Raw genomic sequence first — 14063 nt, 5'->3', positions numbered from 1 at the left:
CCCAAGCTTCTATTTTTGAGATGACAGGACTCTGTGGAAGACTCCATTAGCTGACAGAGGGCCTGGAATGGCTGCCACCTGAAGGCCAAGGCTGCCCCTCCAGTGTCTCTGAAGCTTGAGGCAGAACAGGAACACTTGGCCACAGCTGGTTCAGGTCTGTATTTTCGATGAGACCTGAGACCTGGATGAACAGAATTCTCCTGAGTTCTGGTAAAGGTAAGAACAAACACTTAGACTTGAGGAGAATGATGGACCTTTGGGATGCAAGTCTTTCTTTTTTATTTATCTTTGCTTTGTACATAGTTTATATCAAAATCAACTTGTTCTATACTCCAGAACTTACTTAATCAGTCTGACAGAAATTTTGCACCCTCTGACAAACATCACTCCATCCCTCTTCTACCTTTTTCCCTGGACCATCATTCTCAGAGATGAGCCATTCTGAGGGAATCCTAATAGCCCCAAAGGTAGTCATCTTTGGCACTTGATCTTTAGGAAAGTAGGCAGAGTTCTGCCCCAGATGAAAGCAGATGTTCCTCTTGGCCTCCAACTTGTCTGGAAACCTTTGGTATTACTTCTCCCTTCTCATCTTATTTGGACCTAGATCCCAATATTTCCACACAGAACAGAGACTGAAGATTCTTAACGATACCTTGTGGTTTATTGTTTCTGTTTTAAACACTAGGTAGAAACTCCCATGACCTCCCAAGACAAAATGATTTACAATTTGAAAGTCAGTGACCAAATGCCCTATTGTCTCCTCCCTGGAGAAATCATGATTAAAAATTAATAATAATCCACGGTGGTAGAATGTTGCTTTGTTTGTTTGTCCGTTTATTTGTTTGGGGGTGGTGGGTTTTTTATTTTGTTCTGTTTTTTTGAGACAAGGTCTTTCAGTGTAACCCTGGATGTCCGGGGAACTTACAACATAAAGCAGGAAGGCTACAACCTCAGAGAGATCCACCTGCCTCTGCCTCCCAAGTGGTGGGATTAAAGTCATGCACCACCATATCAGGTAATAATGTTTTAATTGCCTAAACTATATCTCATAAAGCAAAGAAAAACGGAAGTCAAAATTGCCTCACTGTAAAGCTACTTTCATGATTAATTAAAAGCAAGGTACTCATCAGCTGACTGTGTTCTGTGTTTGCTAAATTTAGAGAACAACTTATAACCATTCAGAATTAACAATGAATATACATGAATGTAAAACAAAATAAGAAATCCATTACTTAGTCAGGAGACATTTTTGACACAGAAAGCTTTCTGACCTTGGCTGAGATGATTGTTTTTTTGTTTTTTTTTTTGGTTTTTGTTTATTTGTTTGTTTGTTTGTTTCTTTTTGTTTGTTTGTTTGGGTTTTTTTTTTGGTATTTTGGTTTTTTGGTTTTTTTCTGAGACAGTGTTTCTCTATGTAGCCCTGGCTGTACTGGAGCTCACTCTGTAGACCAGGCTGGCCTCGAACTCAGAAATCTGCCTGCCTCTGCCTCTCAAGTGCTGGGATTAAACGCATGCACCACCACTGCTAAGCAGGCTGAGATAATTCAATGGCTGAAAGTCATGGAGACAGTTCTCATCCGAGTGTACCACCATATGACTGACCATTATCCATGCCACCTTGAAAGTAGAGCAACAATCTCCAGCCATTGAGGCATAATGAAATATTACTGTACTCACAGGCCAACAAAAGGCGCACACAGACTTATTCACATTCAGAGTTTATAGCAATGTCCTTTCAGACCATTGATACCTATGAAATGCATATGAAATACCTACAGCACCAAGTCTAAAGGGGACTCCACCTCACAGGGAACATACAGAAGGTTAAAGAGGCAAACCAAGAATGGAAACCTTACTGCTCCCAGTTGCCTTTTTCAAGCCAACATCTCTTTCAAGCCTGCAGATTTTTTTGCCTTTGGGAAATTAAGTTGGACAGAAAATCATCTTGCTTATCACACAGCAACCTAAATGTAACTACCTGAAGTCCTACTCAGCTGACAGGAGAAGAGATACAAGTGAAAAATAGAATGAGTAAAGAGGAAAATAATGTACCTAGTCAATAGGAAGACGAACAAAATGGACCAAAGACATCAAAAAGATGGAGGTGAGGAGGGCGCTAAGATACAGGAGATCACTGTCAATCTACATGCCCTTCAAAGCACAGTCTTAACCCTGAGCTGGGGCAGTGCCAGCACACATCTTTTTTCTCTGTCTCTCTGTCTGTCTGTCTGTCTGTCTGTCTGTCTGTCTCTGTGTTTCTCTGTCTCTGTCTCTCTCTCTCCCTTCCTCCCTCTCCCTCCCTCCGTGTCTCTCTCTCCCTCCCCCCCCCACACACGTCCTATTCTTTACATTAAAACTTGTCATATACACTACCCCGCCCCCAAAAATGGTGAGATTAGTGTACTGTCCTAAAACCACCAATTTCCTTCCACTAAACTGATTAATTAAATGATCTCGTACTGTGTTATTTCAACCAAATGAAACTGTCTACACTTTGCCAACTTTGAACTGCTGAAAGCAATTTGGCACAGCTCATCTGAATGGCCTACTGTCACTAAAAAGAATGAAGTAAATATACAGAAGGCCATTAGGGAATAGTCCTACTAGCAGTTTTTAAACAGAATATATACACATTGTATGTGTGTAGAAATATCTACAAATATAAAAATAGACAGTGATATTTTCTAAATGTCTATTTTTTGAGAGAGGGTCTCACTATGCCACTCAGGTTAGCCTTGATCATTAGGCAATCCTCCTGCATCAGTTTCCCTGGTGCTGGGACTATAGGTATATACCATGTTATTTGGTTATCTTAAAAAATGTATAAATGCATATATATATATGTATATGTATATATATATATATATGTGTGTGTGTGTGTGTGTTTATATATGTATATATATATATGTATGTATATATATATATATATATATATATATTCTTACATGTATGTTGTACATAAATAATATATAACACTTGTAAGTGCATAGAGATTTTCTGGAAGTACCGCAAGAAAACATCACTTACGATTGCCTCAGAAAGGAAACCAGAGATCAGTGGAAGATGGGATTTCTCTCATGGCTAGAATCCTTTCCCGTAGCCTCTTGTATTGTTAGTATATGTGGGTTTGAATATGCTTGGCCCAGGGAGTGGCACTATTAGGAGGTGTGGCCTTGTTAAAGAAGGCTTGGCCTTATTGGAAGAAGTGTGACAGTGTGGGGCTGGGCTTGTAGACTCTCCTCCTAGCTGCCTGGATGCTAGTCTTCTCCTGCTTGACTTTGGAACAAGATGTGGAATTCTCAAATATTCCTATACCATGCCTGCCTGGATACTGCCATGCTCCTGCCTTGAAGATAATGGACTGAACCTCTGAACCTGTAAGCCAGCCCCAATTAAATGCTCTCCCTCTGTTGCCTTGGTCAAGGTGTCTCTTCATAGAAATGAAACCCTAACTAAGACAGTATGTCTGACTACATACATGTCTTATTGTTGTTTTGAGATAGGGCCTTACAAGATAGGCCAGGCTATAGTTAAATTTACCATCCTCTTGCCTCAGCCTTCTGAGCAGTATAATTAAAATACCGATTGCCAGCTTTTAAAATATTTTCAATTAAGAAAATACCTAGACACTTTTCAAATGTTTCAAGTAATGCAATGTCCATTTTAGTATGCAAATATTTTAGTGTATCATGAAATATTTACAAAAAGTATTTCAAATAAGGTTAATTACTTAAACTCTGGCCTTTTGTTAGTTTGGTTTTGAGACAGAGTTTGATGTAGCCCAGGCTGGCCTGGGACTCCCTTTGTAAATGAGGAAAGCCTTGCAGCACTGATCCCCTGCCTCTATGTCCTGAGATTTAGAATTCCAGGGGAGTGCCACTGCACCTTGTTTCTATGCAGTACTGGGAACTAAATCCAGAGCTTCATGCATGCTAGCAAAGCAGTCTACCAGTGAGCTGCCTCCCCAGCCCAAACTGTTCTGCACTGTTCACTGCCTGCCAAACAGGGGAATGACCCCGGGGATCTTCAATGAGAACTAAAGTAAGTGGGCTTTGTTCCAATGATAATATTCACATTGCAAGTATTTAATAACTATGCAGTCATTCATGGAAAGATATTTGTGTGTGTGTGTGTGTGTGTGTGTGTGTGTGTGTGTGTGTGTGTGTGTGTGTGCCCGTGCTCTCGCGTACATGTCACAAGAACATATTTGATGAGGTAAAGGTCAGCTGTCTTCTTCTCCTTCTCCTTCTCCTTCTCCTTCTCCTTCTCCTTCTCCTTCTCCTTCTCCTTCTCCTTCTCCTTCTCCTTCTCCTTCTCCTTCTCCTTCTCCTTCTCCTTCTCCTTCTCCTTCTCCTTCTCCTTCTCCTTCTCCTTCTCCTTCTCCTTCTCCTTCTCCTTCTCCTTCTCCTTCTCCTTCTCCTTCTCCTTCTCCTTCTCCTTCTTCTTCTTCTTCTTCTTCTTCTTCTTCTTCTTCTTCTTCTTCTTCTTCTTCTTCTTTTTCTTCTGTGTAGCCCTGGCTTTCCTGGAACTTACTTTGTAGACCAGGCTGGCCTCAAACTCAGAAATCCACCTGCCTCTGCCTCCCAAGTGCTGGGATTAAAGGCTGGCATCACTATGACCTGCAGCTGTCTTCTTTAGTCACTTTGCTCTTTAATTTTTGGACAAGGTTGATCCTTAAACCTGAATCTCTGATTGGCTTGGCCAACAACTCATGGGGATCCTCCTGTGAATGCCTCCCCAGCACCTGTCTTTTATGAAATGTGGTAGAGGGGTCTGAATAAGAATGACTGCCCCCATCCCTGACCCCTCCCTACCCCCACTCCACACAAGCATGCCCCCAGTCTATGGAATGTAAACACTTGGTCCTCAGTCAGTGGCATTATTTGGGAAGGAATTAGGAGTTTCTTTCTGGAGGAAGTACATCACTTGGGGGAGGGGGGCAGGGTCTGGGAATTTAAAGCTTCACACTGCTCTCAGTTGGCTCTCTCTGTTCCAGGCCTTCAGTGCATCATGCTGCAGCTTCCTGCTTCTACTGCTATGCCTGCCTCATGCAGCCATGCCTCCACACCAGGATGACCTCTTATGCTTCTGGAAGTAAAAGCCCCAAAACAATCTTCTATAAGCTCTCCTGGTCAAGGTATTTTTATCACAGCAACAAAAAGGCAACAAAGACACATGAGTATTGGGGATGTGCCTCAGTTCCTCCACTTAACACAGCAAGCACCTTACAGACCGAGTCCTTGCTCCTCCCCTCAAATATTTTCAAGTTCTATGAACAACACACTTACCTATGGGCCATATGCCTACCTACACTACTCTATCAGGAGCACATTTACACATGTATATGTAAGCATGTTGTATGTATAAGTGTGTGAATGCAGAACTAAACACACTATTAGTAATCCTAACCCATCATACTTAGAGGGTCTTGATGTATCTTCAGGATGACTGAGAAAACACTGTTAGTGAGGCCTCAAAACCAACTAAGCCTTAGCCAAATCTGGGGCCTGTGCCTCTATTCAAGCCTCTCTCACCTTATACTCCTAGGGAGAAGATGAGGAAATATCTTCATTCTCCTAAGGGTGTTTCTCTTCTTACCTGGATAATTCCCAAAGACTAGGAACCCACTGTTACCTTTAGTAGCTCTACTTAAATTACCTCCTCCACAGACCTCACCTTCTCCCCTCAGGAGCAGTATGTGAGCTAAGAGCCACCATGATGGGCACCACAGCACAAGGTACAGCCTGGAGTGCCACAGTGATGGGCACCACAGCACAAGTTACAACCTAGACTGCAGGAGGTGGTCTGTGAGGCAGAGGCCCATTAGTCTTAGCAACTTAATACTCTGACTTCAGATGTTTGAGCACAAAACAATTTTTTATAAATACTGACATATGAGCCAGTGTAAAATGCAGATTTCCTGATATTCTGATATGAATATCAGAAGCAGTATTCCAAAGTTAGATAATTAGCCATAATCGTGGCAAATGTTTGTCAGAAAGTCAAACAGAAAACAAACAAACAACCAAAAAAACAAAACAAGAACAAAAAACAAAAAAAAACAAAAAAACAATAAAAAACCCAAATACCTTTAATCCCAGCTCTCGGGAGTTAGAGACAGGCAGATTTCTGAGTTTGTGGCCAGCCTGGTCTACAAAGTGAGTTCCTGGACAGCCAGGGCTATACAGAGAAACCCTGTCTCAAAAAACAACAACAACAAAAAACAAACAAACAAAAACATTTTCTTAGATTTATTGTAGTCTTCATAAACATGCTTTATCCAAAAATTAAACAATACAATCTTTCAAGTTCATTAAGCCCACAACTTAAGAGTGCCCTCTATCAAATTTTTTGTTCAATCTTACTTCCTCAGTTCAACTTCTACCATCCCTAATTTTTTTCAAATGGTATGAATCTTACTAGCTGATATTGGTATTAATAGGCATGGAATTTTGACCATTGCATATAAGTATATGATGTGCCATTTTTGAAACCTGCCATTTTTCTCTTTAACTCACTTTTTCAGGTTTGTTTGTTTGTTTTGTTTTGTTTTGTTTTTTTCTGAGACAGGGTTTCTCTGTATAGCCCTGGCTGTCCTGAAACTCACTTTGTAGACCAGTCTTGAACGCAGAAATCTGCCTGCCTCTGCCTCAGGAGTGCTGGGATTAAAGGCGTGTGCCACCAATGCCTGTCCAGGTTTTTGGGTTTTTTGGTTTGTTTGTTTTGTTTTGTTTTGTTTGAATAAGTTTTCACAAGTTAAAAGTATGGTTAGCTTTAGTTTTCAAAAAAATCAAAATTCAGAAAAATTACAAATGCTATGAAATTCAAATCTGTCTCCATTAAACAGTAGTTCCAAGATGTCTGAGTAAACATGGCTGAAGCAACCTTTGACTCTGGTAACTGAAGTCATTGTCATGTATACATCTACTGAATTTTAGATGCCAGCACATGCTCAAACAAACACTAATCCAAACTGTTTCCATGTAAGACTCCCATAAGCCTTAGGCAGCTAATTGTCATGAAATGACTGTAGATGAATTGCTTTTGCAAATCTGTTACTAGAGGGAGCATTCACTAATTTAATCATTTTCCTCCTCAAAATCTTGTTTTAACTCCTCCACTAACAACAGACTAGGTGTTGAAGACTTCTAAATCATAACGTTAGAACGTTAGAATATCTAAGTCCCTTAACATCCAGTAGCCTCTGACTTCATTATTAAAGGAAAGCTCAACTTTGAGATTAATCAGCACAAAAATGCCACAAAAGCACTACCACACCCTGAAATACCCTAAAGAAGTTAACTTGTGATGAACCACCATGGATGTCTGAGCCCTACACTTTGAGGGAACCTGCAACACAGAAGCCTAGGCAGCCTGTGGGCACAGCACACCAGAGAAACTGACTGAGAGGCTCAAGCATCTTGCTGTGGGTGGGAAAGCACAGTGGCTGGCAGAATACAGCTTCCCACAGGGCTTCCATAGCATGCAGCACATGGGTGAATAACCAAACTCCCTTTAAGTTTCCTAAGTTGGAACTTGCCACCCGGATTTAACCGTGCTCCAAGACAATTGTTATGATGGCTAGACAAGTGTTCCAGAACACACCCTAGATATCTCTTAATCCCAACTCAGGAATCTCTAGAGCACTTTCGAGTCCTCTGTGCGAGGCAACGCCCCATCCAGGCCGCGCCCCTGCACCCCTCCTCCTGATACCAATTGAAGGGACCTCCCAGAGCATTCCCTCTGCCCAAAGCCCTCTCATAGGTCCCCGGCCAAGCCTTACCTTGGTCCCCATCTGTCCAGAGGTGGACACTTTACGGATCAGCTTCTGGGGCCCCTCATGCTCCGATTCACTCTCGAACGAATCCTCTCCAGGTCCTGCAGCAGTGGAAAACTCTCTGGCCCCAGGGACAGCTCCTCCTGCAAGGCCTTGAGGGTGGTGCTGGCTGCAGGCCCAGGCATCCTCTCTGATTCCTGCAAGGACACAGCAGTGCCCCGAGGGGCTATGGTCAGCTGCTGGGCTCTGCCTGAAAGTCTGAGCCCTGCTCCTAGCTAGCACCATCTTCCATGATCCCCTCTGCGCAGCACCCTGGACCCGGGACCCTGGATCACAAGTGTCCCCTGCCTAGACCTCTTGGGTCCTCTGTGCACTTCACGCCTGGGCACCCAGCCTTGGGATGTTCTGGTGTTGCTGACCCAGGATATGACCAGCACCAGAATGAGATGACAGATGTTGAGACAAGCCTCAAATGATCTCCCTCTTACTCCTCCTAGGGTCTGGAGGGCTCAGAGGGAATGGAGAGTAGAGATAGGCAGGGGCATGATGCAGCAGGCCAGGCAGAGGAGATCCTCCTCCCCTTGTTCTAGGCAGCAGGAGTGAGGAGAAAGCTCCTGAGGGAAAGGGGGACATGGGGCTATCTCCTATGTTCTGGGGTGCACTCTGGACCCAGAATCCCTCCACATACTCGGACCACAAGGTCCCATTCCAGCTAAGTAAAAGTTCCCTCTGCACAGGAGAAGAACTCGGTCTCATGGACCCTCACTCAGCACCATTGCTAGGACCTTACCTCCCACCTCTGCCTGGGGGTTCGGGGCCTTTAGGCCACCTCTACAGTGCTGTTTAGTTTTGGGCCCACCCCCATCTGGCGCATTAGGTAGAGAAGAGCATTTTCTGGGAGGTTCAGCTCTGCTCTGAGAGCTTTTGGTTCAGAAAGAGTGATTCCCTTTGGCTAACAGGAAGCTGGGAAGGGCATGGTGAGGACTCAGAAACAAGAGAGGACATGCATGCAGCACAAGATGACAATATGCCGAAATAAATGTCTAGGCTAAAGCGCCCATCCAGAATGCCTGGAAGAATGCACCGAACTACATGAACAAAGTATAAAGTAAAGAATATATATACACACATCCACAGGAGAGAACACCACTCCCTGGTACAGACTAAAGTCTGAGGTATAGAGAATCCACAGGCTGGAGCCTCAGCTCCCAGGCTTCCCTGGCCAGCTGCTTCAGCACAGCCACAGGGAAGAGCTACCTTGCAGCAGCAGTGCACAATGCACATTCGACCTCAAAATCCTACACAGGTGGGGGAAGAGGGGCTGAGGGAGAGGGTAGGAAAAGGACAGGCTTCCTGCTGTCCACCTTAGAAACCTTCACAGTGCTGTTAGTGATTTTCCAATGGTGAAGTCCCTACCGACTTGGGGGGGGGGGTGCTCTCTTCAGTAGATCAATTCTTTTAGCCCTTCAGGTTCCTCCCCTAGTTTGTCACTTAGCCTTGACCTTGAAAATTCCTGGAAACTAAGATTTGGGGTTTTGATTCTTTCAGGTTTCAGGTGCAACCTTAAGCCCAGCAATGATCCGCTGCCAGCTCTAAGAGATTTTAACTACACTGAAAATGTGAAATCCCTTTCAGTCTTTCCGCAAGAGAGTGCAGCCATGTTTCTCAAACACAGAGACAGCCTCTCTTGTGCTTCAGTTATTCCCTTTAGTGAGAAAAACATGGGGTGAAATGGACTTCAAAAGTCCTTCTGGCCCTATAATATGAACTTCTGTACCTACAAGTACACACTGCTGAGAACTTTCTAAGAAACAATAGCATTAAATGGCCTTGGTCGGAGATCCAGATCAGTGCCTAGAGTACAGAAGGCCCATACACGGCCAAAAACAAAATAATGCCCTTTTATTGACCTTTGTCTTAGTCTGACTATTTGGTCACAGACAAGTCAAGACAAAGACCCCTAGTAAAAGGCCTAACACAGTTCAGACTTTTCCTTTTAATGTAAAGAAGACAGAGGGCACAAGCTGGGACCAAAATGTGATTATGTTTCTAATGTTCTCTTCCCCACACTCTATATAGTGAAAGGTCACTTTGGCAGCTATCCTGTATTTCAACCCACACATTAAACTTTCAGGTTTTATATAGCAACATTTCCCAGAATCCAGTCAAGGGTGACTGAAGTGAAAGGTGGTCTAAGGCCCATGCCTATTTGGTGAAGAAGATGGGTTCCATTTCTTACTCTTTCAAAGGATGCTGATTGCTTAAAGACACATTGCACAGCTTCATATCCAGGAGCCAGGCAATTAATTCCTCAAAGTGCAGGTATCTGTTACTTATAAAAACCTAGCTTTGCAGCCCGCTCTGATCAACACAGAATTCAGTAGCCAGCTCCTAAGGCCTGTAACTTTGAAAAGCAAAGCCAGTCTAAGCCGGTTCCTGCCAAGTAAATGACTGCAACTCTACAACATCTGCAGCTGTAGAGGAAACCCAGGATGGGTGGAAATACTGTGTAGGCAAAGAAAGGAAAGCTGCCTCATTTCCCACTAAAGGCAGCTCAGGGGAAAAGCCTGGTGGAAGCCCATCGCTTCTGGGAAACTTTCAAGGAATCCCCAATTTAAAATAGTTTCTGACCTACTAAATGCTTCTCCTAGTTAAAAGCTTTCACAGTGGTTCTCTGACCTAAGGGACATGCACTTGCCTTTTCTTTGTTCAGTTTGTTTCTTTGTTTTGAGGGAGTCCCCTAGTACACCTCAGGCCCAATCTGACTTGGAATTTATGGCAGGTCTCCAGCATCAAACTCTATTTCTTGAAATGGCTACTACCGTTTCAAATACATGGCATATTGTCTTATTTGGTTTATAAAAAGTTCCTTGACTTTCTTTAGTCTTTTAGATTTTCAAATAATTTCTCCCCTGCTGCTCACGAATTCCCTTTTACTACTGTTACTTTGAGATCTTCATTGGTGAGCCATTGTAGTGCACACCTTTGGTTACAGAATTCCAGAGGCAGAGGTCAGCAGGCCTCTGAAATGTGAAGCCAGCCTGGGCTATACAATGAAACTTCCACGTAGAACATATCACTAATCTTGTTGAAAGCTTGCATGTTGGAGTTTAAGAAATGAGTGGTCCCAAGAGCTGGAAGCCAGTCTGGGCTACATTGTAACAGGCCCGCAAGGGCTACACAGCATGAACTTGTTTCAAACAAACAAACAAACAAACAAACAAACAAAAGCAAGAAAGAGTCTTGGCCATACAGTGTATAGATGCTACAGTCAGGGTTATACAGAAAGGAGTAAAGCTGAACCCCCAGTCAGTTTTCTTCTTAATAAGGTGCCATACCATCACCCCCAAAGTACAAGAGACATAAGCCAAAGATGATTAAAACTTTATGAACACTCTATTACTACTTACAGGTATTTTGAACTAATCAATTGCTCACAAGCAGAATCATGAGTCACTTAAAGTGTCTAATCCCATGTCCTACGGTTTTACCTTCAATTGTGATAGAACTTAAGAGTTATGTGTCATATCTTGAAAACCATGAGTGGGTACTTGAGAAGCAATGGTGCAGGGCTCATGTTCCTGATCAGTCCAGAACCAAAGGACTACAGATGGAACCAGCACAGACTGGAAGGCTGCCCAGGCAGCAATATGGAACTGACTCAGCAATCACTATGTATTCCATAGTCAGAACTTAACATTCAAAACGTTTGCCCTGGGTCAATTTTCTTAGTTGTTATGCCGATAACAAAACATTCCGTGAGCAACAGTGCTGTCGATTACAGGAACTTCTGTGGTCCTAGCCCACAAGGCCAAAGACTCACCATCCAGGCAGAAAGGGGAACTGTACAACCTCTAGCTTGTATTGTGGCCTTTTTGCTTTGAAACACTTCTCTTTCTAAGTGTCCATTAATTCTGGACTATTAACTGGTATACTGCCAACAGCTAATGCCAACAGGTATAGGACCATTTGAAAATAAAAACCAATTTTAGGCAATGACGTATAGTCAAGCCTCTCTCCACTTAAGGTATTTTATAAATACTCCCACATTTTTAAACAGAGCTCGAATTCTAACTACCTATCTGCTACCCACTCCCACCCAAGATTAAGGACTGCTTTGCTAAATATCTTCCAATCGCTCATTCTCAACAGCAAAACACTTTGATTCTCCTTACTTATTTACTTTAGTGATGCTAAGGCAAGCCTTGCACTGGCATATGCTCTGTCCCAGATCTACATCCCAGCCCCCATTTTTTCTTCTCCTGTCTCTGAATCCAGAGTCTCAATATGTAGCTTATGCTGGCTCCCCAATCTGGGCCCTCTTTCCTCGCCTAGTTGTTGTGAATACAGGTTTGCAGCACCACACCCAATTCCCCAAATACTTTTTGGGCTAAAATTTAAATTATGCCTATATTCACTAACACTGGACTATATTCCAAAGCTAGCAACAAAGAAAACCAAGAAACTTACTATGCTAGCAAGTATCTCCTCTAGGCTCAAGACTTAGCCAGACTAACGCTAAATAAAGCTAATATGTATCCAAATGTATCTGATTAACTTAATTTCACTCCCTCACAGAGAGAATGGCAGGAAGTCCCAGAAAATCCCTTTTTTCCACATGAATCTCCAAGGAATCTTTTGTTTTTCTCTCTGAATAGGAGAAATCAGGCCATCAAAGTTTAGGCTCCATCAGGAGAGAGGGAGAGAGGGAGATAGAGGAAGAAAGAAAGAAAGAGAGAGAGAGAGAGAAAGAGAGAGAGAGAGAGAGAGAGAGAGAGAGAGAGAGAGAGAGAGAGAGAGAGAATGAGAATATGGGAAGGGAGAAGGGAAGAAGGGAGAAGGGAGGAGGGAGGAGAGAGACGAGAGAAGAAGAGAGAAGATGGAAGAGAGAAGGGATAAGAGAGGAGAGAGGAGAAAGAAGAGAGGAGAGAGAAGACAGAAGAGAGAAGAGAAACCATAGTATGCCTTGGTTGACTGGTGAAACAAAAACATCTATGAGTATTTTAACCTATATGTCTTTAACATTGCAGACCTATTGCATAGGAAGTCTTTCCATCCAGAAAATAATCATCAGAGAGTTAGTCAGCTGTCCTTTCAAAATAGGACAAGAGAAATATACTCTTCTGCATTTTGGCCAGAATAAACCTGATAATATGCAAAGCTTCTCTCTCTTTTAGGGGTGATGATCAGAATGGTCTCAAGCAACTCCAGAATTTCCACACCAAAGCAGAAGGCTTATGAACTCAAGGACCAAAAAGTCCAGCCAAGCAGCTATTGAAGCTAAATCTAAAGGCAGATTCATCAGTGCAGCCAAATCCCCACTGAATCTAATGGAAGAGAAAGCAGGAAAGAGCCTCAAACTCATGACAAAAGCAAAGTATGTTGAGCCCTTTGGTGTCCAGTGCACACGAATCTATGGGAGTCTAGATATGATAATCCTCTAGAACATTCTTTAGGAAAGCAGCAGGAAAGCAGCAGTATGCTCTAAGGTACCTGTGTGACCTCACTTACCTTTGCCAGCTTTTTGGGTTTCTCTACTGCTGGTCTGAGAACAATTGGAAACTCCTGGAATAGATGTCTCATATCTCATTTCCTTTGTCATTGTTAGTATACTAGTGGGAGTAGGTTTGATGGAAAAATACTCTCAAGAACATTAATAAAACAAGTGCTTCATATGGACCATCAGGACGAAGTACCAAGTTCAAGGACAGTTCTGCAAGAACTGCTCAAAGACAGCCAAGTGGAGCAAGAAGAAAGCCAAGCAGAAATCATTCATTCCCAGCACCCTCAGCACCTTTCTCCAGGACAGGGTCACTTAGCTTTGGTAGGAGAAGGGATGACCTGAGATAGCTGCTCCATATTCCTTCAGAAAAGAAGCAGACAGCAATATTGGGGAAAGAATATGGGTTTCAGGGGGCAAAAAGCAGAGTGTAAAGTGAATAAGTAAAAAGATATTAATACAAAAATATTTAATTATTTAACAAAATGGGACAAAATGTATTGTTCTAGTAATTCTAGTGTGTATACAATAACAATCACTTTAACACACAGAGAGACTAGATGTTGTAAAGTAGGGTGCCTTTTTTATTGACATAAACTATGAACATAGCAAAGATAAATAAAAAAGAAAGACATGCATCCCAAAGATCCATTATTCTCCTCAAGTCTAAGTGTCTTTGCTCACCTTCACCAGGACTCTAGAGACCTCTGTTCATCCAGGTCTCAGGGCCCATCCAAAATACAGTACTGAACCAGCTGTGGCCAAGTGTTCCTGTGTTGTTGACTG

At 42.8% G+C, this 14063-nt stretch overlaps 1 long non-coding RNA gene across 1 annotated transcript; it reads left to right on the top strand.

Moving 5' to 3' along the window:
- Positions 1–4982: 4982 nt before the first annotated feature.
- On the top strand, positions 4983–13016 carry Gm41091. The gene is made up of 2 exons (XR_874164.3): positions 4983–5137; positions 12955–13016. It is a non-coding gene; the product is annotated as a predicted gene, 41091 (long non-coding RNA).
- The last annotated feature ends 1047 nt before the right edge of the window (positions 13017–14063 follow it).

Source organism: Mus musculus, chromosome 14 (genome assembly GCF_000001635.26).
Source record: "Mus musculus strain C57BL/6J chromosome 14, GRCm38.p6 C57BL/6J".
NCBI lineage: Eukaryota > Metazoa > Chordata > Mammalia > Rodentia > Muridae > Mus > Mus musculus.
The sequence above is the reverse complement of the archived record's forward strand: the minus strand, read 5'-3'. Positions and strand labels throughout refer to the sequence as shown.